Raw genomic sequence first — 26,942 nt, forward strand, 5'->3', positions numbered from 1 at the left:
TGGCAGACCTGCACCCACGCCTCAGATCCCCACCAAATTTCAAGAAGAAAGAACTACAAGGAGAAGAAGGACTGCCCTGCTGGACCCCTGGCCTGCACCTGGACCCTGCACTCAGAAAGACTGCACCAGCTGCACACTTGGGCTTCACCACAAGAAGGACTTTGCCTGGCTTCCACTGGTTCAAGGAGGGACTCCCTGTTTGCTACAGGTGAAAAATTGCTAACCAGAGTCCCCTGCACCAACTCCTGAAAAAGTGACCAGCTGACCACTGTCCAGTGGCCAAAAAGGAGTTTGCGCCAGGTGCATTCTGGGAGTTGAAGTCCGCACTTCCCAAGGACCATCACAGAACTTCTGGACCCTTGGGGTGAGCTGTGGACCCCAAAAGAACCTTAAAAGAACATCTGGGTGAAGCCCCAGAAGTTTGGAAAAGATTGGAGAAATTTTAGAAAAAAGCTCCTTAAAGTGACCGACTCGACGCGGAAATTCTAGCCGGCTTGCCTCAACCGCGACCCGGCCTGACTTCGTGGTTCGTCCCGGTCAAGAAAAACATCCGAAAAAAAGACTAAGTCCGAACGTAAAAAGTTGACCGGGACCTTCCAGCCATCGTATCCGAGAAGGGCTCCACGGACGTCGGATCAAGATCCAGGTTTACCCCGGTCGAAGGATTTTCATCTCGAAAAAACGACTAAGTCCGAAGGTAGAAATCACCACCGAGGAAACCGACTTCGCGTATCCGGACAAGGGCTCCAGGAGGTCGGATCCAACTGGCAGGTTCGTCCCGGTGAAGAAAAACTTCAAAATAAAGACTAAGTCAGAAGGTAACTTTTTAACCGAGGCCTCCCGCGACCTGTAGCCGAGCAGGGCTCCATCGCGGTCGGCCTGAAAGTTTGACTTTGCCCCGGTCCTGGTGCAACCAGATGACCCGATTGGCGCTTTTTGTTTCTAAGCGCTAGAAATTAATAATACTTAAAAAATTCATATCTCCGGTTCCCCTGAACCGATTTTAATCGTTTTTGTGTCATTTTAAAGATAAAAATATAAGCTATTTTTATAAATTGGTTTTGGATTTTTAAACTGTTTCCTGTGTTTTATTTAATTACTGTTTTGTGATATTTGAATGCTTTACACTTTGTCTCCTAAGTTAAGCCTTGACGCTCGATGCCAAGCTACCAAGGGTAGAGCTGGGATTAATTTACTGAGACCTAACTGTACTTTTGTGGAGGTTTGTGGCTTGTTGCTATGTGTAGGTACCTACCTGCCCTACCAATAACCCATTTTCCAACAAATATAATACTAATGTTGGGAGTGCGCTGGGCGAAAATCCTACCCAAGAGCACATTTAGCAAGGAAAAATAAATAGCGCTAAATACTCTTCTTGCATAGTTGTGAATAATCTAAAAAAATTCTAGGTAATTCAGCATGATTTGCAGCACTCAATTACGCAAGGTATGCCCACCCTATTTTTTTAATCAATCGATACAGAACCAAGTGCACTTAAGAGTTGCTGTGAAAAAGTCATTTAATTATGGCAACAAATCCAACGCGTTGCAGCTGGAAGGCCCTGTTTATTTGAAGAGGCCACTGAGAAACAATGTGATCAAAGACACATACAGTGGCAAATTGGTCAAATGGTGTAGTGCAGCAGAGGGTCTCACAGAGAGACACATTGAAATGTTGAAATATGCTTGATTAACATATACTGAGCCATGCATTTCTCGAGTGATTGCTTTTATTATTCATTATAAGTAACACATTTGGATACAATAAAAAAGGGTCTCATAGTTTGTTCATTGACAAACATTGGCTGTATAATAACATGCTCAGCATATTTCGAAAGTAAATGCTCCAATAAACCAAAGAAAACAGTGTAAAAAAGTGCAATAACATGGATAAGTAAAACACCTCTCAAGCTATCCGTTTGGCCAAACGTCTCATGCATGGATTTGGTTGCATTCTTGAAATGTACAACAGAATTGAAGACACCGTACATGATTGAACAATATTGACATTGCTGACATTAAATACATTTAAAAAAATCGTATAAGGGATAAATTACCCCCTGCCATACATTATAAAGATATTGCAAATTGCTGAGGAGTTCCATAAAAATATAGAAGAATAAGGCTGCATCCCTTTATAAGGTTATGGGACTTGAAAGTAACTTGCAATATCCTTATGTTTGCCAGGGGGTACCTTATCCTATATAGTACATGTTCAGACCAACATGTTTCCTGTAAACCACTTAATCCTTAGTTATCACTCTTTCATATGAACGTTTTTTTTTTTTCTTTTCAAACAGGAAGAATAAAAATAAAACTTCTAGTGCAAAATTAAACACATCAAAACCCTGTTAGATACTTGTTGTAAACAGTTAATAGAAACAGTTCCATACAAGTCAGTTTAAAAAAAAGCTACAGTCTCCAAATGTGAGAAACATGCAGAAAGATTCTATCTTTTCTACAACTATTAAAGGAGTGCAAAAAAGAAACATGTTTTCTCTGCTTGTCATTGTGAGCTAGAAAAGCAGAGCTGAAGAAAGAAAAGCTATGTTCTGTTTTTTTGTTGCTAAACAGCAGCTTCAATTATGCTCAGTGACCTGACCTACCTTTCACCTTGGTTGCTGGATCTGGCAGCAGGTACTGTAACATCAGAACTTGAATGTAATAATTTAAAATAGTTGAGTTCTAACATCTTCTTTTCATATTCAGCAACTGGGTGCTTTATAAGAAGTCCATTATAAAGAAATTAGAGACCATTGAATATATAGGTATTACAGAATCCCATGGATTACAGTGTTCTCCCAGACAAGATTTATAATAAGTGTTGCAACTGATCCCACTCTCATAACCTTGCAATAACTCTAACCATAATAGCCACATTTCTATGGTTTTGTGCTTGTAAATTCAGAGTCTAATTATAATGTCCCAGCAACCTTTGTTTTTTTCTAAGGTTTTTTAAATGCTAATTCCTAACTATAACATCTCTGTATCTTTTGTTTAATTCAGTGGAATTCTCTGTTTTTTTAATGCAGTTAGGTTTGGCTGTAGGCCCCATGCTAAAGGCTGTGCATGGCAGGGAGTTATAGTTTCCATAGGGCACAAGTTATAGTCACTTGAGGTAACTCTAACTATAGCAACACAAAGATCTTTCCATCATCTGTTGTTTTTGCATTTGCTTCCCTAAGTGTGAAGGGTATGCCCAGACGTGGGTTCTGTGATTGCTATGCCACCAGATTCAAGCTAGCCTGGCTGAAGAGGGGTGATACCACAAAACTGGTCCTAGGATGCTTGTTTCTGATTCAGGGAGGACCAGGCCAGGCAGTTTGGGCTGGACTGTTCCCATGGGGAGCAGGTTCAAGACTGATCTGCATATGGCTTGGTCCAAACTGGAATGGCATGGCAAGCAAAAATACTGATGAATTTAACCCAGATCTGTGACGTGACTGGGGGTGAATGTATGATTTGTTCTGCATTCTGTCCATCATCCGTTGTTTTTGCATTTGTTGCACTAAGCGGGAAGGGTATGCCCAGATGTTGGTTCCGTGCTTGCTTTTCCACCAGATTAAAGCTAGCTTCACTAAAGAGAGGTGATACCACGAAACCGGTCCCAGGATGCTTATTTCTAGTTCAAGGAGGTCCTGGCCTGGAGGTTTGGGCTGGACTGTTCCCATTGGGATAAGGGTCAAGATTGATTTGCATATGGCTGGGTGCAAATTGGAATGGCTAGAAAAACTACTGATGGATTTAACCCAGATCTTTGACTGGGATGAATGTTTGATTTGTTCTGCATTCCGTTCATCATCTGTTTTTGCATTTGCGTCCATAAGTGGGAAGGCTATGCCCAGACATGGGTTCCATGCTTGCTATGCCACCAGATTCAAGCTATCCTGGCTGAAGAGAAGTGATATCCCAAAACCGGTCCCAGGATGCTTATTTCTGGTTCAGGGGAGACCTGGCCTGGCAGTTCGGGCTGGACTGTTCCCATGAGGAGCAGGGTCAAGACTGATTTGCATATGGCTGGATCCAAATTGGTATGGCATGGAAATAAAAAAAAAAAATGATTTTAACCCAGATCTGTGACTTGGGGTGAATGTTTGTCATTTGTTGTTTTTGCTATTGTAACTCTAAGTATAACTGCTGAATTTCTATGGTTTTGTACGGTTAAAATGTGAGCCTAACTATAACATTCCCGTAACCTTTGTTTTTTAAGTGAATATATATATATATATATATATATATTGATATATATTGTATGTTTATACCACACTAAACTACTTTCTTGACTATTTGGATTTGGATTTAGTTTGATTAATGGCACTGGAGTGCGCATCTTGCCACTAAGTGGAGAGACTCATTTTTGATGTCTATGGGTTCCTTACCGGTAAGCGCACCAGTACTGGCAGGGTCCCAGCTGAGAGGTTTGGACGGTAAATTTTCGGTTTTATATATATATATATATATATATATATACGCACACATATATATATTACCTACTGCCAGTTGCCCGTAGGTAGTTATAGTTAGGACCATGTTTCCGTAGAAAAAGCGTTTTTTGACTTGCGCTATCTGGCACCGTTTGGCAAATCTTCACGAAATGTTCCAAAAAGAATGATTCTTGTTGCACACAGGAAGTTTGGGGATGATCCGTCATGCCAGGCAGTGAGAAAAGGGGCTCAACAAACGTGGCTTTATCCATGTTAATTACCATATGACCTGTCAACACGTTTACAACTTGAACCACTGGACGGAATTACACCAAATTTGGCAGAAATCCAGCTGCTGGTACGTAGATTGTGCTTTCTGTTATTTGGTGTAAATCTGTTCAGCAGTTTAGGAGATATTTAAGGGCAAATATGTTTGTAAATCTCTGGCCACAAATAATTTGTGAACTGCACAAATATTCGCAAATATGCGTGCAAAAAGGAGAGTTGCAATCAGCTGACCGCAACCTGACTAGAAAGTTGCAACCATCATTTTATTTCACTGGACACGGTCCCTGGCAGTGAAAATTCTAATTGAAAGTGGCATAAGAGGTCAGGGTGAAGGTACCCTGACCCCAGGGGTGGGATATAGGTGTGGTTTAGGGACATATTATAGGTTTAATATAATTTTGTATCACGGCGTTTGATATTTGTGAAAATTCACAAACGTTCGCAAATTTCCGTGAATTATTCATGATTATGGAAAATTTTGAAAGAAACACCACAGAATCATTCAAACACTAAAATCACATATACACGCACTAAGAGGTTCAGGCGCCCACTCACACACCCATTCAGAGACTCATGCACCCACTCACGCACACTCATAGACTCATACACCCACTTTCAGACCCTTGGGGTTGGGTAGTTACAAGGGATTGGTTGGAATAACATATAGGGGGTCATTCTGACCGGCCAACGACCGCGGAAGCACCGCCAACAGGCTGGCGGTTCTTCCTGGCCAATTCTGACTGCGGCGGTAAAGCCGCGGTCAGAAAAGGGAAACAGGCGGTTTCCCGCTGGTTTTCCCCTGGCCATAGGAATCCCATGGGGATTCCGACCCCCTTCCCGCCATCCTGTTCCTGGCGGTTCTTACCGCCAGGGACGGGATGGCGGGAACGGGTGTCGTGGGGCCTCTGGGGGGCCCTGCACTGCCCATGCCACTGGCATGGGCAGTGCAGGGACCCCCTAACAGGGCCCCATAATGATTTTCAGTGTCTGCTTAGCAGACACTGAAAATCGCGACGGGTGCCACTGCACCCGTCGCACCCCAGCAACTCCGCCGGCTCCATTCGGAGCCGGTTTCATCGTTGCTGGGTCTTTCCCGCTGGGCGGGCGGGTGGCCTTTTGGCGGTCGCCCGCCCGCCCAGCGGGAAAGTCAGAATGACCGCCGCGGTCATTTGACCGCGGTGCGGTCTTCTGGCGGGGGAACTTTGGCGGGCGGCCTCTGCCGCCCGCCGCCCGCCGAAGTTGGAATGACCCCCATAGTAATTAAAATTACTTTACGTTAAAAAACATATAAATTCACTGAAAAAAACAAAGGTTACAGGGACGTTTTTGTTAGGTTCTGAATTTACTTGTGCATTGCCATGCACAGCTAATTACACCACATATTATGTAATTGATGTGAACTTTTATGGCAGCTTTGATGACAGTGCAAAGTTTGCAATAACATTCTTGATGAGAACACAGCACATGGCAAGGGGCGAGTTATAGTTACTTGAAAGAACTCTAACTATAACTGCTGACTTTCCATGGTTTTGTATAAGTAAATTCAGAACCTTGCTTCCTCCCGAGTGTGGGCCCTTGGGAGTACCAGGAGCCAGTCTGAGGGATGGTGGTCCCAAAGGCCATTAAGGGCTCCAAAGGGGGAGTGTGTGTAACCAAAATGCATTGGACATTTTCTTAATATACCTACTGTTTGTTGTGGAATAAACAAATAAACATGAAATCAGCACAGGACTTTGAGTGTGGTTCTCCTTTTCTAGATGTCTAGTAGTTGGCCCAGCGGGAAAGACCCAGCAACGATGAAGCCGGCTCCGAATGGAGCCGGCGGAGTTGCTGGGGTGCGACGGGTGCAGTGACACCCATCGCGATTTTCAGTGTCTGCAAAGCAGACACTGAAAATCATTATGGGGCCCTGTTAGGGGGCCCCTGCACTGCCCATGCCAGTGGCATGGGCAGTGCAGGGGCCCCCAGGGGCCCCACGACACCCGTTCCCGCCATCCTGTTCCTGGCAGTTGGCGGCGCTGCAAGCAGCGCCGCCATGGAGGATTCCCTGGGCCAGGGGAAAACCGGCGGGAAACCGCCGGTTCCCCTTTTCTGACCGCGGCTTTACCGCCACAGTCAGAATGGCCCAGGAAGCACCGCCAGCCTGTTGGCGGTGCTTCCGCAGTCGTTGGCCCTGGTGGTCGGTGACCGCCAGGGTCAGAATGACCCCCATTGTGTGTATATATATAAATAGTGACATTGGAAGTACTGCTGTATGACATGTGTCATCTATGTGTCCTGTTGTCCATGTCCTCCTCCTCCTCTCTGTCTTCCGTATCCACTGCTGTCATAGGTGCATTGTCTCTCCTCTCCTCCTGCAGGTAGGGCATATGGCATCTGAAGGCCAAATTGTGCAGCATGCAGTGGGCCACCTCAATCTGACAGACCTTCTTAGGGGTGTAGCATAGGGACCCACCTGTTAAATGGAGGCATCTGAAACTGTCTTTCAGTAGACCAAATGTGCGTTCTACAACCTTTCTGGTACAGCAATGTTCCTCATTGTATTGATTTTCAGCCCCTGTTCTCTAATAGGGGTCAACAGCCAGTAGTCACCTGGAAGTAGTGAGGGACACACATTACCCATGTACAATGGTATGGAGCACATCTCCAGTTGGTATACACTAACATACACTGTGTGAAGCCTCAAGCTCACCTATGAGCCACACTCAGTGTCTCTGTAGTCTTGTCATCACCTGTGGGACACTGCTAGTCCTCAATACATAGGCATCATGCACAGATCCAGGAAACTTGGCAGTGACGTGGGAGATGTATTGATCAGCAAGGCACACCATCTGGACATTTATTGAGTGGAAACTCTTCCTATTCCTGTAGACCTGCTCATTTGCCCTAGGAGGGACCAAAGCAATATGGGTCCCGTCAATGGCCCCAATCACATGTGGTATGTGTCCCATGGCGTAGAATCCAGCCTTCACAGTGGGCATATTTTCACTGTGGGGGAATGAGATGTAGCTGCTCATGTGTTTGGGCAAGGCAGCCAAAACCTTTCCCAGCACTATCGAAAACATTGGCTGTGACATTCCTGCAGCCAAGCCCACTGTCACCTGGAATGAACCACTTGCCAGGAAGTGGAGCACTGAGAGTACCTGTACTACAGGGAGAATTGCTGTAGTGCTACGGATAGCAGGAATTAGATCTGACTCCAATTGTTGACCCAGCTCAGTAATTGTGGCCCTGTCCAGAGGATAGGTGTGTTCAATCGATATCAATGACGTACATAAATGTGTCCAACATGAGTACTAGCATTAGGAAATGGTAACTGCCTGTTCTGTATGCAGGGACAGCTGAAAGTGACCTCACTCTGCTGATGTTTGGTATCATATCGGAAGAAAGTCTTCACTGCCATGCAACTCCTCAGTGGCTAACATGGAGCTTTATGGAGTACAGGAACGAATGATGATCAACTCCGGTGGTGACGGTGTTCTCTGTACCATTTCACTTGATTCCTGAATCTCTATGGTTCAACATCCCCACTGCGTGTGCTGCTGTGACCTGTGTCTGGAACCTGCGATGGCCCATGCTACAGGGGGAAGGGCCCCAGCCTTCATATCCGAGGAGTTGGAGAAGCTTGTGGATGGGGTCCTACTCCTGTATGGGCAGTTGTATGGGCCTCCAGGCCAACAGGTGAGTAGATCATGGGTACGTTGGATGGGACATGGCTGCATCAAGATGTATGTGTGCGCTGGCAGTGTGTCATTTGGGGAGGTTTTGGCTGCATGCAATTTATATGCAGAGGTACTGGTCACGCGTGTGTTTAATGTGGGTCATATGCAGTATGTAAGCCATTTGTGTAACAGAATGGATTGTTGAGTTCATGGTGTCCTTCTGCCTGTGTTTCCTCTGCAGGTCAGCACCCATCAAAAGAAAGGGTTGTGGCATGCCATCACCAAGGACATGCGGACTTTAGGGGTCCATAGCCAGTGGAGCACCCACTGCAGGAAACGCTGAAAAGACCTGAGATGCTGGGCCCGGAAGACTGCGGAGGCTCACCAGGGGACTGCATCCCAATGAGGGAGCGGTGCCTGTCGGAGCCTGACCCCCCCTAATGGCCTGCAAACTGGCGGTGGCCAATCCTGAGTTGGATAGCTGCTTGAGGGCAGACCAGCAGCCACAAGGGGTGAGTACAGACTGTGTGTTATTATAAATTTGCTGCCTGCCATGGGGTTTGGGTACATGGTGTAGTCAGTGGATGCCCCAATATACCGGTGTAGCTTTTCTTGTGTGGTCCTGCTTAGCTATGTAGGGTGGTATTATGTTTGGTAGTGGTAAGCAGCTAGAATACTATGGCAGACAGGGCTTAGGGGTTCCCAGTATGTGTGCAGATGATGGAGTTTGGGTTCTTTCCTGCTGTTGTACCCAGGTCCATACTGCACAGTGTTGGTTCCAGTGGGTGATTGTGCTGTGTATGCCATATGTGCAGTTGGTGCTGTGATTGACCCTGTGCTCCCTTTCTTTCTCCCCCACCCTTTCTCCTTTTCTCATCCTGTCCTTGTGTGCATTAGCATCATCTGGAGAAGGAGCAGGAGCACCGGCGAGTGGGGGAGCTGCAGCCCACGGGACCCAGATGGCAGAGAGCACAGGTGCTGAGGGGGCCAGTGGGTTGGAGGAAGAGGGGTGCACCACAGGGGAGACAGAAGCAATGACTACTGACTCTGATTCCTGCTTTGATGGAAGCTCCCTGGTGATGGGGGACCCCTCTGGGACCAGCCCAGCTACAAGATCTCCATCCACCCCGTACCAGCATCGCCCTCCAAGTAGTCCACTCAGTTGCCTGTGCCCGCTCACCCAGGAGGGTGGGTGTCTCCTTCGCTCCAGGCACTTCAGGCCCTGCCCAGGTCAGCCCTGCTGCCCTCACTGAGGAGGTTATTGACCTCCTGAGATCCATCTCTGTAGGCCAGTCAACCACAGTGAATACCATCCAGAGGCTGGCATCCCAGATGCAGCAATGTTATGCCTATCTGGAGGGCAGTCACAGTGGCTTGGTGGCCCTACGGAGATTGTTTCAGGCTATGGCCTTCTCTTTGACGGCAGCCAGTGTCTTCAGGCATTGGCACTGGAACACCAAAAAGTTCTCCTCCCCAGTTTTTTTTTTTACTTTTTATGATTAGCAAGCACATTTGCCACATGAATGTTCATCGAGGTCAGCTTGGTTCACACTATGGTACTCGAGACCAAATGACCCATATGGAAAAACATCACACAATTCAGCAGGAGGAACACCTTAAAAAAACTGCTTCGTGTAGTGGTGGTGAAGGTGAGGAGTGCGAAGAATCATCAGCTCCAATCACAGTGGGGGTGATAATAAAGAAGAGGGTGACAAAGTAGCCCTGTCCCCAGCAGTGTACCACTTTCACCCACCTCAGCAACTTCAAAATGGCACAAGAGTCAGATGCAGACACCACAGCATAGAGTGACAGCCTCAAGAAGCACATTGAGTCTATTACCACCTACTTCTCAGACGTTGACTGAGCTAGTGGCCCCAGAAAAGAAGAAAATCCAGACTACTATTATGGTATTGTTTAGGCAGGAGGGGCCCTATGACCGTAACCACCTAGTGGCCCATTTGTACAATTGAAAGCTGGCTAAATTGTTAACTTTGGACCACCTCCTTTTTTCCTTTGTGGGAGGGGTGGGATTTTTAGAATTTACGGCTGTTCCAGGACTCCACCACTTTGTGCTGCAACTGGCTGGACACACTTGGCAAACTTTGTAGCAAGGTGCTGTTCACACTATTTACCTGACAACAGACATGTGGACCAGCTGTCAGGCAACTGATGACATGTGTATCACATACTATACACGAGGGGGAGCTGTTCCTCTAGAGAAAAAAAGGTAGATGTAAGGTAGAGAGCTAGGTGGAGTGTGAGTTACAGCTGTCTAAGGAGAACCTAATTAGTTTTAATGAAGTGCTCTCCTTGGCAGATGATAAAACAAAATAAAGTACTGTCCCCTAGTCTCAAATGGGCCAACGGTGAGTACTGTAGGGTCGACATGTTTCACACTCATATATATATTTTTTTTATTGTCCTCATACACCTCTGGCTCCTAATCAACTCCATAGTCCCTTACTAAAACTTCTCATACTTGGAGATGACTAATGCCAGGGAACTCGAATCTCTCTCACTTAAACCTTGACACAGGGTCTGCATCTGAGGCGAGAGAGTGAACAAGCTAGTAATCATAGGACGTAAACTTCAATCCTGTTTTACTCTCCTGTGACCCTTCCTTCTAACAACTGTGACCATGTTTTTACTTTCTTCTCCTTATGAAATTTATCCGCCCCTATATCCAATTTTGATATAGCAATCAGGGCATCCAGCCAATCTGCATACAAAGGGGAAGACACAGATACCCATTTCTGACAGATTTCCCTCCTAGCCAAGAGTATTGCATAAAAAAACACTATCTTTACTGCTCTAGTACTTACTTCCCATTTCTCCAATATACAAAAAATAACTAAGGGAAAAGACGGCGTAATGTGTTGCATTACAAGACTTGAGATCCTTTCACATACCTTTCCCCAAAAACAATATACTACTGGACATTCTAGAAACATATGAATATCGGATGCCCTCAGTAAGCCACATTTAACACAACTAACTTCCTCTCCCCCTCTTATCTTAATTAGTTTCCCCTATGCAATGTGAAAAGGTGATTCTGCCTTAGAGTTGCCGGTTTAATAGCCTTAAATACTATTCGCATAGATGACCCCTACCATCTTTGTACTTGATCCGGAGGCATCACTCCCCCCCAAAGGGAGACAGGCAACTTAAAGTCCCCATCCAGGGTATCCAAAATACTCCAATGCCAACTTGAAACCTTCTTTAATACCCAATGATTCTTAATTAAATCACCCTCAAACTGGTTAACAGACCCCAGACTAACTGTGGCCCCTTGTGTCCAATTACTTAGTTGTATGTACTTTAATCTTGAAAATTTCCCTCCTGTCCATTCTGTGAGTTCTTCCCAAGATAATAAAAGACCGTCCCTAACTAAGTTCCCCCAAAATTCAGTCCATGCCTTTTTAAGAGGTGAATCCAATACATCTGTTAAACACTTAGGGGTCCCGGGGATTCCCAAACCGTAGCCCATTGACTGTAATAGTCTATTTTTGCCACTTGCCGCAACTGAAACCAAGCTTTAGCTGCATCCTGCAGTATTTTCAATCTTACTTTCTTTTTTTTTTTTTTTTTTTTTTTTTTTTTTTTTGTTTCAAAAGTTTTATTAAGAATATATAAGGCGGTACATACATCATATATACAAACTGTTTAGCTTTCAAAACATTGTTTTTGTTCGTTTACCACAATTATTTCCATTGTAAGCATATATACATGTACTGTCAGGTAAGTAAAAATTCCCAGTGGCATAGTTGAGTTGTATACCCTTATTTTGAAGAAGAGTGGAAAACAGGTGAGGGGGGTGGTAAAGGGAGGGGGAGCGAGGATAGAGTTGTGTAGGAGGGGTTGGTCTTGGTATAGGGGAGAGGCAAAATAGTCATATGAAATGGGGAGGGGGAGGGAAGGGAAAGAAAGAGGGAGAAAGAGGAAAGGTAATCGCGGGGGAATGTAGAATGAAGAGACTCGAGGTAGGCAGGGGGTCTTTGTATCCTGAGACTAGCTTGTTCAGGCCTAAGAGTAGATCGTTCTGTACTTCTCCGTCTGTAGCAAGTTATTATCTAGGGGTAGATAATATGTATGATAGGTATGGTAAGGTCGGTTAGAGAGTGTCTACATCTTATATGAGTTGATTTCTCAGTCCTTGTTTGTGTTAGGAAGCGACTTGTATTACTATGTTGGGTAGTTCAGGGTCTCGGGCATGTGACAAAATTAGAGGCCTGTGGATTGATAAAGAGAGAGAAAAAAGAGAGAGAGAAGAGAGGATAGCGTAGATGGGGAGAGAGAGAGGGGGCAATAGGAGATTAAATGTGTTTCCGGAGTCTAGGATTCTCAGAGGGTGATTGGTAATTAATATTCCCTAATCATTGAACATTGATCATCCGTTGGTCATCCACCAGCCGCTTCATGGTCTCTTCAAGAATGGGCGCCAGACCTCCTCAAACTGTTCTGCTTGGTCCTGTAGGTTATAAATCACTCGTTCATGGGTAGCCGTTTGATACATGGCCGTCATCCATTCCATGGGTGTGGGGGCAATGCTAGATCTCCAGTGCCGGAGTATGCATATTTTGGCCGTGGCTAGCGCCGTATGGATTAATCGTTTATGTGCCCGCGATAGGGAGGGATACGGGCGAATGTCATGTAGAATGATAAATGCTGGTGGGGTCGGTTTTGGTATCTGTATGAAGTCCGATAAGGCGAGGCGTACCGCGTCCCATAGTGACTGTACCGTGGGGCAGTGGCATAAGATATGAAGTTGGTCGCAATATGGCTCTGTGCATCTCCAACAGTTCGCGTGAGGTATCAACCCTGCCCTGAAAAGTTTAACGGGGGTCCAGTACCATCCCTGAAGGATTTTAAATAGGCAAAATTTCAGGCGTGCTTCACGTACGCCCCTGTCGAGGGCTTCTAGTATGTCTGGCCATTCTTCGTCCGTGTAGGTTATCTCTAGTATGTCCTGCCACTTTAAGCGTAGTCGTTCAAGTAAAGGCTGAGAGTAAAGGTGGTTAGTTAATTCGGCATAGAGGCCAGCCAAGACGCCTTTTTGTCGGCCCCATTTCTGAAGATAGGTGACGATGGGTGAGGTTTTGAGCAGCCACGGGGGGGTTCCTAATGTTCTCCGCATACAGTGTTTGAGCTGTAGATATCGCCACTCCTGGTTACTTTGGATACCGAATTCTTCCTGGAGGGAGGCGAATGTGCGGAAGCTATCTCCATCTATTATGTGAGATATATTGTGAATACCTGCGTCGGACCATTGGGGCCATCTGAGAATAGTCCCTCCTATTTTAATGCTTTTATTCCCTGCTATGGGAGCCTGAGTATGCAGGGAGGGGTGTACTCCTAGTAGTCGATGGGCTCTGCACCACGCTGTGTTTGTAGCCTTGAGGATGGGGTTAGTTAAAGGAACGTGGTCGGCGTATGTTCCTCCCATCTCCGTATACTGTCCATATAGGAGTTTCTCTGTGATCACCCATTGCGGTGGATCGGCTATATCCGGAAGCGTATATATTAGCTGTGAGAGTTGGAGGGCCAGGGAGTATTGTTCTACCGAGGGTAGTCCTAATCCTCCGTAGAGCCGTCGTGCCAGTATTATTGCAGGTTTCAGTCTTGGGCGTGAGGAGCCCCAGACGAAGGCCCTTATGGATGCGTCTATTAATCGGAGTGAGGAAAGAGGTATCTGTAGGGGAAGCATGCCTAACACGTATGTGAAGCGTGGTAAGGTGACCATTCTGACCGCCTGTGTCCTGCCCCACATGGACAGGCCTAGTAGGGACCATTTGGCAAAGTCTTGTTTCATTTTAGATATAAGGGGGTCTATGTTGTCCCTGACCATATGTTCTAGACCTCTGTTAATAAACGTTCCTAAATATTTAAGGCGGGTCGGGGTCCATTTGAATTGAAGGCCATGTATCGCTGCCCTCGTCGTTATGCGGGATAATGGTAGTGCCTCACTTTTATCCCAGTTTACCCGATATCCGGATAGGGATGCAAAGTCTTCTATAGTGGAAAGTAGTGCTGGGAGCGAGGTTTCTAGATCGGACATTGTTAACAGAATGTCGTCTGCGTAGAGATATATTTTGGATATGCCCCCGGTGATATGGATCCCTTTTATTTGGTGAGAATTTCGTATGGTGGCAGCTAGGGGTTCCATGGCCAATAAAAATAGAAGTGGCGACAAGGGGCATCCCTGGCGTGTGCCCCTTCCGATAGGGAATGGGTCTGACATGATGCCCCCACAGTTAACCTGTGCTGTGGGGTGGTCATATAATAAACGTACTTTAGAGATAAATTGTTCCCCCAGGCCAAAATGCTTCATGGTTGTGAATAGGTAGGGCCACTCAATGCGGTCGAATGCTTTCTCCGCGTCTAGGGACAGGGCTAGGGCTTCGTCAGGTAATTGTATGGATTCTAACAGTGTATGGCAAAGAGTTCGCATATGATTTCTGGAGGTACGGCCTGGTACAAATCCTACTTGGGTATTGTGAATCAACGATGGTATCACCTTGCGGAGCCGCGCTGCTAGAACACTGGCTAGGAGTTTGACATCCCCATTCAAAAGGGAGATAGGACGGTAACTGCCGCAAAGAAGGGGGTCCCTCCCTGGCTTAGGCAAGATGACAATCGTGGCTTTATTGGATAGAGCGCCCAGGGAGCCTTCTTGACATGCTTCCGTCAGTGCTTCATGTACTGCGGTTATTGCCTCCTCCCCAGCCCATTTATAGAATTCCGCAGGGAATCCGTCCTCTCCTGGTGATTTATGGTAGGGGAGGCTTGTTATAACTTGGGTTATCTCTTCTTTGCTTATGTTACCGTCCAAGAGGGCCCTGCCTGCCTCAGACAGACGGGGTAGATTGGCCGCGGCAAGGAATGTCTCCATTTGTGTTTGATCTGTCGTTGTTTCAGGAGTGTACAAATGTCGGTAGTACTTGGCGAACTCGTTTACAATGTCTTGTGGGCGAGTTAGCACTGCTCCTGAAGAAGATGTTATGGCCGCAATGGCAGAGGCTGCCTCTCTTTGTCGGAGCTGCGCCGCTAGGAGGCGACCTGCTTTTTCCCCTTGTTCGTAATGGCGGCCTCGCAATTTTTGCAGTGCGTATTCCGCCTGAGATGTATAGAGTTCATTGTGTGCCATGCGGGCCTGTTCTAAGGCGTGTCGCAGCCTAGGGGATGGTTGGGCGGTATATTGTTTAGTGAGGTCCCGTATCATGGTCTCTAAGGTGGTTTGGCGGGCTATTCTGTCTTTGTTGGCCAGTGCTGCATCTCGCATCATATTCCCTCTTAGGGTTGCTTTTGCTGCCGCCCATAGGATCCTTTTTGAGGATACAGTGCCTGAATTCTCGGCCATGTATGTGGTTACATGAGCTTTTAATTGTTCCTTCCCTTGAGGAGAGCGATATCTGTGTACAGCCAATCGCCATGGTTTACGACCAGAGAAGGAGAGTCCCACCTGGATCCGGATTAGTATTGGGGAGTGATCTGAGAGCCCACTGTCTAGGATACAGGTGTCTTGTATATGAGGGATTACAGTGTGTGATACTAAGAAATAATCCAGACGCGATTGGGTGCCATGGACGGTGGATAAGAAAGTATATTCCTTATCATTCGGGTGTTGTATTCTCCAGCAGTCCACCAGACCGACGTCAGTGGTCAGGTCTGTCAGAAGCGCTCTGTCGTGATTGTTACATACATCGACAGGGCCTGTCCTATCCATTATGGCGTCTTGGACGAGATTCCAATCTCCCCCGATTATGTATCGAGTAGTTCCGATTTCTGTCAGGAGGCGATTTAGCTGTAGAAGGAATGGGCGTTTTGGGCCGGTTGGTGCGTAAACGGATCCCACGCATAAAACAGTGTCCCCTAGTTTTAATTTAGCAAATATATACCTTCCTTCCGTATCATTCCAGGTTTTAATGATAGTGACCGGGAGGGATTTACGCACTAGTATCGCCACTCCACATTTGCGGGGTCCGTTACTTCCAGATTCCTGACTCGTTGGACGGCAGCTGAAGGCAACCCTCCCTACCCAATCCCGTTTAAGTTTACTGGATTCCAGAGTGTCAAGGTGTGTCTCTTGAATCAGGGCTATATCTGTTTTTTTGGATTGAAAATAGGACAGTATCTTTTTCCGCTTAACATAGCTCGTCATGCCGTGTACATTCCAAGAGAGTATGCGTAATGGTCGCGTCGCTTGAGGGTGGGGCTTCGACATATTGGATAATTGTGAGTAAGTAAGCACCCTGTGGGAGATATTGACTTAGTAGTTAGAGTGGGAGTTGTGTTTCGATATGATACGGTGTTTTATTTTATTTTATTTTATACGAGGGTTAGGAGCTGGTGGAGGCCAAGGGAATCCTCTGGAGAAGAAAGAGAAGAGAGAGGAGAGGGTGAAGGAAGGGAGGTAATATAAGTAGGACGAGAGCCAGATGGAGGGGAAATATGAGGGAAAAAGAAGGCAAGGAGAAATGAGAGGGAGAAGAAAAGAGGGAGAAGGGGGGGAAGGGATGGATGCGTGTGCTGAAGTTGAGATTGAGAGTATAGCAAGAGAGCGTGCAATTTGGGGGAAGAAGTGGAGAAGGGTAGGGATGAGGGAGGTTAGGAGTCCAACCTCCTTCGTTCGTTAGGTCTGTAAACGGCGGGACCGATTTCTCTCGGAGCTCTTGTGCCGTCGGGCGATCTCGATCGGGGGGGCGAAGGGGGGAAACAGCAGACAGCCAGTTATCGATATGTCGGTGATAAGGAGGGGTGGGGGGGGGGGGCACACAGCAGTGCTTATGTTTATGTATCGGGAAGTGGGTCTGTTCATCGGTGGTTAGTGGCTAGTGTATTAGTTATATAACTAAAGTGTATATTGGCAGAAGTAATGATCGGTTAATAACTATAGTACCTGAGCGGCGCTGGAGAGGAGGGAGGGGGTGTCGGGTGTTGATGGGGTATGGTGTTTAGGATGTTGTGCCTAGTACTTGATGTTGTATGGTATCGTAGGGTGTTTAGGAGTTCATAAGATAGGGTCGTAGATTAAAGTAGGGACTGGGCAGACAGAAAGACCGAGACCGGCTGGCGAGGGGAGGGGGGGGGGGCAGGGCAGAGGAGGGGGGGGGGAGAGAGCTCAAACAGAGTATTATAGTTCTCGCGTATGCATGGGTACATAAAGATACCAATATACAGTATAATATAATACTTCCTGAGCATTTCTTTTCAACTATAACACTGCCTCGTCTCATCTCGCCTTACAACTGTTCAATGACATATTAGGTTGATCAACATAACATATCCTGGCATCTTATCACATTATCATGTTAGGAGCCATTATGCCAAACGTCTCTCTATTAATCGTAGGATAGGTAATGAGTGTAGCTGAGCCCCGGGTTACGCGAGGATAGTGCGTATCTCATCCTATTACTAACTCCTTGCCGTGTATTATTACATCATAATACTGACCTACTAAGGTCTTGCTTGGTATGTGCCACCATCATAGTCGTTCTGTTGTTGGTGATAGTTTAAGATAGTAATAATAATTAGGATGGGGGTAGGTGCGAACATCTGGGGAAAAGAATAGCTAATAGTTTATAATTTACATTGTGATGTTATAATGTGGTGTGGAGTGGCAGTGTAGAATGTCCTAATATTTCGCTTTGTTATGCGGTATTATGTTGTATTATGTCCTCGTGTTCTATTTTTTTTCCCCCAGTTTCTTATTGTAGAATAAGGTAAAGTCAAGTAGTGGGAGCTTTGATATGTTTCAGGTTATATCGTATTGTTTGTCCCTGTATTGGAATTAATTTATCTTTACGTTATCTAGTCCCATCCCTTGGGGTGATAATGGGGGCTAAACGGGTCTAATGTCGGCGCTGGTCGAGTGTGGTGTGTATTAGGAAAGTTTCACATACTTTGTTGTTTACTACCATGAGATACTTTGTAGTGTGTGGAATGTAAGGTAAGTTCCATGATAGTTAATTAGTGTTTATTTTTTGTTATCTGTTTAATGCCCCTGTTACCTTGTTACCTTGTTATAGGGTTATAGGGTCGGGACCGGGCCCTTATTCAACATACAGTGAGTTGGTGGGGTCTGATCCCTGTTCTAGTAATCGTCATCTGTTGTGTACTGAGGGCAAATAACGATGTGCTGGTAGTTTCCATTATAGGGCCTCGGCTCTAGTCATAAAGAGCATATATTTTTCATGTATCTGGTTTTAACATTGATACTAGCAGTCTTAGACAATTACAATAGTAATACACATATGATCTGGAAAGGTACTCATCCTTCCGCGGAGTCTATAGTTGTTATTTTCGACTCTCTGGCGATAGTCCCATAAGTCGTCTTGTCGCGTTACCTTCTCAAGAAGACCCAGTTGTAGGCTTTAAAGGGGAGCGGGATTTGTCTCTTTCCGATAATTGGGTGTGGGTTACTACTGCGTGTAGAATCTGACCCCTGTCATCATATGATCTAGTTAGTCTCTCCATGTCTCTACCTCTATGACTGGCTCCGGTGTCGTGTAGAGCCGTCTTCACCTGTTCTATTCCCAAGTGGGGGGTTTCGGCCCTATCACTGCCTCCTGCAATGTCATGCTCACTGTCTGTGTTGTAAGAGTCCATAGGCTGTGATTGGAAAGAGTCAAGGAAGAGTCTCAATTCGTCGGGGTTATAAAAGTCCTTGGATACTCCATTTTTTGTAACCCACATTCTTGCAGGGTCAAAGAGACCGTACTTCATCTCTAGTTTGCGAAGCCGGGGTCGTAGGGCTAGGAAAGCCTTTCTACGTTCGTTGGTTTCCTTGGAGTAATCGGCGGTTATTCGGATCTCGTGCTGGTCTATTCGGAAAGGGCCGTGGTTGCGTGCTACTTGGAGTATTTGTCGGGTTTGATTATGCCGCAGCAAGCATGCGATGATTGGGCGGGGCCTTGAGGAGTTGTCAGAGCGTTTTGGGCCTATCCTGTGTGCCCGTTGGAATTCTAGCGGCGGGTCAAAGTCCAATGGAATCATTTTTGGAAGAGTGGAGGTCAGAAAAGTCTGCATATCCGAGCCTTCTTCGTTTTCCGGGATCCCAAGTATGCGGATATTGTCTCTCCGGCTCCTGTCCTCCATGTCCGTTAGTTTGCTCCTGAGGTAGATGAAGTCTTGTTCTCGCACCTGAGACGTGTTAATCTGCGTCTCTAGTGATCCCATGCGTTGTTCTAGCCCTGTCACTCTAGATTGAAAGCCGGCAATGTCAGATCGCATGGATTTGGTTTCTAGTGTCAATGAAGTTATAGAGGCGTCCATCCCCTCTATGCGGCGGCTGACGGTGGTGATCTCTTGTAGTATCCTGTCCATAGTCGTGGATTGATCTTTATCAGGCATCGTGGTGAACTCGTTTAAAGGTGGCGATGTTTGAGGGTTTATCTTCGTGGGGGTTAGGCGTTTGTGTTGTAGCGCTTCTGAGAATAATAGTTGTCGTGCAGGCTTGCTGACAGGTTTATGGTTCGGTTTGTTGCCGGGCATCGCCTCAATTGTCTACAGAGTCTGACCACGTGGGGCCCGAGATTCCCTCCGTAGATTCCGATAAGGATATAGATGTTCGGTGGCTTACACTGGTGTCAGTCCACTCCCTTCTCCTGTATCTCTATTCTCTTGGCTCTCCTCATCCCCGGTGCCCCCCCAGTCGCTCACCCCTCTCGTCCCCTCGCCTCCACGTGCCTCCCGTCGTGCCCCTCTGCCCTCCTCAGTATTAGTTGTCTGGAGGGGGGGGGGGGGAGAAAGTTTATTATCTCAGCGGGAGGGTTTTTGTTGTCCCTCTCTCTTTGGGTTTCTCTCCCGGCTGTCGAAGGGGCCGCACCCCTTTGCTGTGTCTTCCCGTCTCCCTGTAGGGGGGGGGGAAGGTCCACGGGTGTTTGTTGGCGTTGTAGGGAGATGGATGCGGGTCGTCACGACTCCCGCAGTCCCTGCGGCCTGTTCAGCTTGCTCCTTGCTGCTACGGGCATGCCATCCGCGGTCTTCCGAAGACGCGACTCCGCCCCCTTTTTCCAGGCCTTATCGGCCTGGGGCGAGTCGCGAGTTTCCTGCCTTGCGTCCCGCTCCTACGGGGTCCCCGGACATGGTTCCGTGTCGCCGCTGTTGTAGGGGTGGAGGGGCACCGAACCCGGTGTGTTGTCCGGCTGTCTTCTCGCCCCCGTCGCCCCTCCGGGACCGCCTCGGCGCGGAGCTCTCGCTCTAAGCGGCCATCTTGTTTCGTGGCCCGGCCACGCCCCCCCCAATCTTACTTTCTTAAAGAATTGTGAGCCACTGAACTTATATAGAAAATATTATGCTGCTCCCACTTCTGTAGCTGCCATAGCGCTAAACATCTCTCCAATCGCTGAATGATCCAGGGAGGAGAATAACATTCTAACATTCTTAAGATGAAATGCCCATGTATAGTAATGAATGTCGGGAAGAGTAAGGCCCCCCTTCTCCTTTCTTCTATACAATTTCTTCCATGCAATTCTGGACCCTTTTGCGCCCAAATAAAGGAATTTATTTTCTGTTGAAGGATGGCCAAAAGTTTTGTATCCATTTGTAGTGGGATGGAATTGTAAAGATAGTTCAACTTAGGCAAGATTATCATCTTGACCAAATTGACCCACCATATTATTGTGAGGGGGAGGTGTAGCCAGCCTAACATTAACTTACTACAGTCTGTTACAACAGTCCTCATGTTAACCGCCGGTATTCGTTCCAAATCCTGCACAATTTCTATCCCTAAATACCTAATTGAATTAGTAGTACGCCAATTGTCGGAGTTCAAATTCCATACCATTATCTCAGTTTTTTCGGGGTTAATGTGATAGCCGGAAATCTTTCCAAATTTCTCCGTGATACCTAATAGAGTGGGTAAAGCTGTAGATCGATATGAAGTATAAACTAAATGATCATCGGCAAACAAAGCAACTTTCTTCACCAACCCCTTACTACTAAACAGTGAAATTCTAGGATCTTGCCTAATCCTTCTGGCCAAGGGCTCTATATGCAAATCAAACAACAGGGGAGAAAGGGGACAACCCTGTCTGATCCCCCTAGTGAAGTATTAGTTAACTTCCCATTTACAAGGACCTGTGCAAATGGCGCCTGATAAATTCATTGAATTGCTTGACAAAATTTAGTACCCAAATAGTTGTGTTCGAGAACCGTATTCAAATAATTCCAATTCACTCTGTCAAAAGCCTTCATTGAATCAATCGCAATGACGGCCAAAGGTTCTCGATATGCAGTAGCTAGATCAATAGCACCTATTAGATTGAATATTTGTTTGTGCAATAATCTATTCCAAATAAAACCTTTCTGGCCCGGGTGGATCAAATCCCTCATCACCCCACTTAACCTATTTGCCAATATCTTAGCATACAGCTCATAGTCGCAATTTAACAATGATATTGGACGATAGGACTCACATTTCAGTTGGGATTTTCCTGGTTTTAGAATCGGAGAGATAGTTGCCTCAAACCAAGAAGCAGGCAGTGGGGCTCCTTCCTCAAAAATTTCTGGAAATAATTGAAGAATTAATGGAACTATAGAGTCACCTAATGCCTTATAAAACTCTACAGTGATACCATCCAGTCCTGGGGCTTTCCCCCTCTTGCACTCTTTCAGAACTGTTTTTATTTCTCTCTCGGTAATTGATCTAGTCAGGTAAGTCTGTTTACTCTCAATAAGACGAGGAAGCATGTCTATATCCAACCACTCAACAGGTTCCTCATCTCGCACCTCCCTCTTTTCAGTGTAAAGTACAGAAAAAAACATATAAAAGGCCTCTGCTATAGCCTCAGAGGTAATAAGACTAACCCCGACTTGCTATCCACTAACTCCTTAATCCAATTCCTTGCCTGATCTTTCTTAGTCTTCCAAGCTAATAATTTTCCCATATTTTCTCCATATTCAAATTGAGCTAGTTTACTTGCCTCCCATCGTTTTCTGATCCTAGCTTGTAGTATAGATTCCATCTGCAACTTCAACCTGTTGTTCAAATCCTCATTATCCCCCTTCCACACATTGGGTGTTGCATAACAAAATATCCTGTTGTATCCCCTCCAACTCCTCCCTTTAGAGCTTACTTCTATAGCTAGCTAAATTTATGATCTTCCCCTCATCACCGCCTTAAAGGTATTCCATACTACTATTTTAAAAGCCGACCCCTGATTAATATTGAAAAAGTCCTCCATCTCCTTGCAAAGATAACTAATGACCTCCTCCTCTAATAACAGAGTCTGGTCCAAGGTCCAGCTCATCCCACCTCCCTCTTGGGGATGTTTCACACTCATATTGATCCAACCAGATCGTCAGAATTTCTTCAGGACCAAATACAGTTATCCTTCCCCTACACCTATCTGAGATATCTAGTATATATAATGGGATTCCCCAATACGTTAGTGCCTGCTCTACCTACTGTGTTGCAGTGACTGTATTCCAACCCTATATTGGATTTAAGTCTTGCCCCATAGGTCTTGGCAAAGAGCTGTGCCCAGCTGCGGAGATAAGTGTAGTATAGTTTATTGCACAGTTAATTAAAACCTTCACACATACAAAACAATCAAAATGAAAAGCATTCAATGATAAAAGTGCCATGTATTAAACACATCAAGTCTGGATTAAAACAAGGGATAGTTCAGATAGGTCATTTATGCCGAATAAATACAGAGTGTAGATACTAGCCCCTAACTGCCTAAGGTAGGAATACATCTTTCTTTCATGCAATTAAAACAAATGCGAGTTGCATCTGGCTGCTCCCCCGCTATGGGCTGGTAAATTGCACACCTGGTCCTCTATGAGCCTTACTGTTGTGGGTACACTAGCACATCCAAGAGTTCGATTGCAGTAAGATGCTGTTGCTTGCAACATTCATACTTGTTTGGGTATATTCATTACATCCTTAAATATCAAGTTTGCAATAACCAATGCTTGTTAAATGTCTCATTTATTATAACCAATGCTTATTGGACAAAAGAAGCCATTCAATCAAGTTGATAGTTTTCAAGTTTGGACATTGCTTCAGAGACTCTGAAAGTATTGTAAAAAGAGGAAAAGAGGAAGAGACTTGTTCAGCCTTATAGAAGTGTATGTACAATATGTCAATAATAACTGACATTTTGCAATGTAGAATAGTTTATGCAAGTTAAATCTATTAATAAAGTAAATATATTGCAGCCCAGAATGCTAAAAAACAAGAACCCAGTATTTGAGAAATCAGAAGTCCTGACACCAAACACAAAATGCTGTCCAGGGTCCAGCAGTCCGATTCTTCACTCTGCAAAGCAGAAGCTGGTATTTTCTCTTTTTCTGTTCCCAAAACCCCCTTTGCCTTAAAGACGTGCAAGAGGGCAAAGTATTCTTCATTGCAGTCACGTTGGTACTCACCAGGATTGGGGAATTGTCATCTCCCCCATCTGAATGCCTGGAATTCAGGTGAGTGGCTTGCGCGGAACAGTTATTACATAATTGCCTTGCTATTGGACTAGCCAGATAAAGACCATGCAGTTGAAATATAATAGCACTGGAAGTGATTTGCAGCAAAGACAAATTAGAAACAACAGCAGCTCCCACAATTGCCTTGATGCCGGACTGGCCAGATGCAAACCACGACCATGCAGTTAAAACAGAACAGTACTGAAAGTGATTCGCAACCGTGACAGATTCAAGAATAACACTAAGCATCCCCTGAATATAGATGCAAAGCAATTGAATTTAGACATAAAGACTAATAGGTAGCATGCTATTAGTGGCTAAAGTAGGCCACATCTTTTATACTAAGGTTCTGTGCGCATAGTATGCCAATAAAAGATGATTCAAAAGGCCTGAATGTTTAGAAGCAGTGTGCAAAATGTGCTTGTGACCATAACGGCCCAAGAAGAAGCTGTCTCAGCGAGCATTAAGCCGGTAAAGTGTAATCAGAATAATTTAGATCAGTGTGCAAAATAATCTTGTGCCCATGATGGGCCAAATGGAGCCATCTCTGCGAGTATTTAACAACTGAAATGCAATAAGCAAGGATACAAAAGGCTTTGAGCGACCCTGCCCATGTGCAGCCACCAATCATACAATGTTAAAACAAAACGAATAAACATTAGGTGAAAATGTAAGATGCACAAAGCAGAGCAGACACAGTGCAATTATAATGCAACATTTTAGTAGTGTGCTGTTGAGTCGCTAAAGGAGCTGATTTTGTCTGTTTGTTGTAACTACCCGAAAATACTTAACAGTTTTGACGTTTAAGAGAGAGTTAGTGGGATTCAGGCTAGCAATTACTGCCTGCCGGCAGGTCCGAAATCCAGGGCAGATGAATTAATGTTGAAGAATTCTCCTTGGCTGCAACACGGCAGGGCAAATGTACAGGATATGGATTAAAGTTTCTTTTCCTATGCCACAAATACGGAAGCACATCTGGCACTCCGAGCGCAGCCATGCTGGGAGATGGGCAGGCAGATTCCAGTCACCCAACCTTAGGGACACAAGCTTAGCCTTGATCCATGCAGGGTAGGTGGCAGTAACATAGTGCTGCTGCTAGCTGAAGGTGATGAAGCAGAAAAAGAAAGACTAACAAATATTCATATATCTTGTAACAAAATCGTATAAGGTAGTGTGATTTTAGCAAAGGATTATAATGTATGTGGGAAAATGTGCCCACGAGGTAGTTCGCCATTATTATAAACGAGGTTAATTAATCATGAAGAATCGACAATGTAGTAATCTATGATTTTCTTGTTGAAACTGTTTTATGCTTAGCTTAAATTTAGCAGAGGCTTTGGCCTAGTTTGCCTGGTCTCAAATTTTAACTGCGTGGTTTTCACTTGTATTAATAAAAACGTATTTTAACTTTAAGGTTGTATTTTTCCAGTAGAAATGACTAATACACTTATCTCAAGGTTTCATGCTAGGCTAGTTTTATCCCCTTTGAAGCAAGGTCAGTTTCTGCAGGTGCAGATAATAAAGACTCTGATACATAAATAATTGGCAAACTTTGTTGCAACTTGTGTTCCAAGGCTCCAAGGACACCTTATGCATAAATGAGTACTAAGAGAAAGACACTATTCATTGGTCAAAAGGAAGCCACCCTATGATCCCTCCAATGGAAGACCCTGAAGAATGGGGAATGTTTCTTACTTAAACCCACCAGACAAAGAGAAGTCAGCCATTTTTCTTTGATGCCATTTTGAAGCCAGATTCAAGACGCCATTTTAAATGACACTCTGATGCCTTTTCTCTGTAGCAGAGAAAGAGACTTTCAGAATTCGCACCTTAGAGACTTTAACTTTAATTTTGCCCCATCCTGTCCATCCAGTAACTTTTGCCCCATTTTCCTTGCTGCCACAAGGAAACTTGCTTTAACCTTGCCCCTTTGAAATCCGCCCCATGCTGATCGAACTGGTACCTGAAGGACGAAGACCTTTCCTTGGATGCTGATTGTATTTGGTAAATGTGAAAGGATAATTGTATTATGCATTGTGTTTTCCCTCTTAGGTACCAACTGCTTATTTTGACAGAGCCCAAGCTAGAAGTTTTCTAAATTTGTGTTGACTAAATTTGTTTTACATGAAGCCCCATATGCCAATGCTAATTAGAGGTTAATTGAGGTATTCATCTGATGCACCATGCTAAATTGAAATCAATCTTGTTATGCTGAGCAATGTATGCAATTAGTCAAATTCAGTTGCTTATATTAGTGATTTTCATTGCTATAACCGAGTGCATTATAATCCAGATTTTGCGTAGGTTGTGCTTCTTCCGTCGCTATGGACAGCTAGTGATGTTCGTATATGTATATCATTTGATTTTAAGACTGACTTATATTGTGTTAGCTTTGTTAATATAGGGGAAATAAACTCATTAACCTTTAATAAACAGGTGTGGTTATTCATGACTGAAAGGTCATGGTGTGTCTAATTACTGATTTCTGTTTAACAAATTTGTTGTTTGACTATTGATTGAGTGTTGGATAATGATTATAAATGGTTATTGATTATTGATTTGAGTGATCCGACTATTCTTGGATGAGGCGAACCCAACTGGGTCAAAAGGTTCACCGACCTCCGGCGTGTCCAAGTACAAGTAATTTATAAAGACTGGCCGCGCTATCAGTAGATGGTAGCAGAGATTGATGGTTTCGCCCTTTGGGATCCCATCAGAACAATAGACGGATTCAAGTTAGAATTTTCTTTGATAAAACAAGTTGGAGAGATGATGATGCTCTGAATCCCCAATGACTTTCCCGGAATCTCGGAGCTTGCGAATGGAGGAAATGGAGGTGTGAGAATGTTTTCGGTGTTTCTAATGACAGTATGAGTGAAGTTAGGGTTTCGCGCTTTCACAGCTTATCCCGCAGATGAATTGTGAAGTTTGTGAGGATTTTAAGGGGCTACGAACCCCAATAAATTTTTTTAGAGGAGTGATATTCCAAAGTGTGAGAGTAGGGAAGTCGTCGGACTTCATATGTGTGTAGCGCTTTGTGCAGAAAAATTGTCCACGTGGTTGTTGATGTTGAGACGGACCCTGCGAGATCAAGAGACTCCGGAGTATGTTGAAAAGTGTATGAGACACTTGATTGATGTTGTAAT

Source organism: Pleurodeles waltl, chromosome 11 (genome assembly GCF_031143425.1).
Source record: "Pleurodeles waltl isolate 20211129_DDA chromosome 11, aPleWal1.hap1.20221129, whole genome shotgun sequence".
In the NCBI taxonomy this organism is placed as follows: Eukaryota; Metazoa; Chordata; class Amphibia; order Caudata; family Salamandridae; genus Pleurodeles; species Pleurodeles waltl.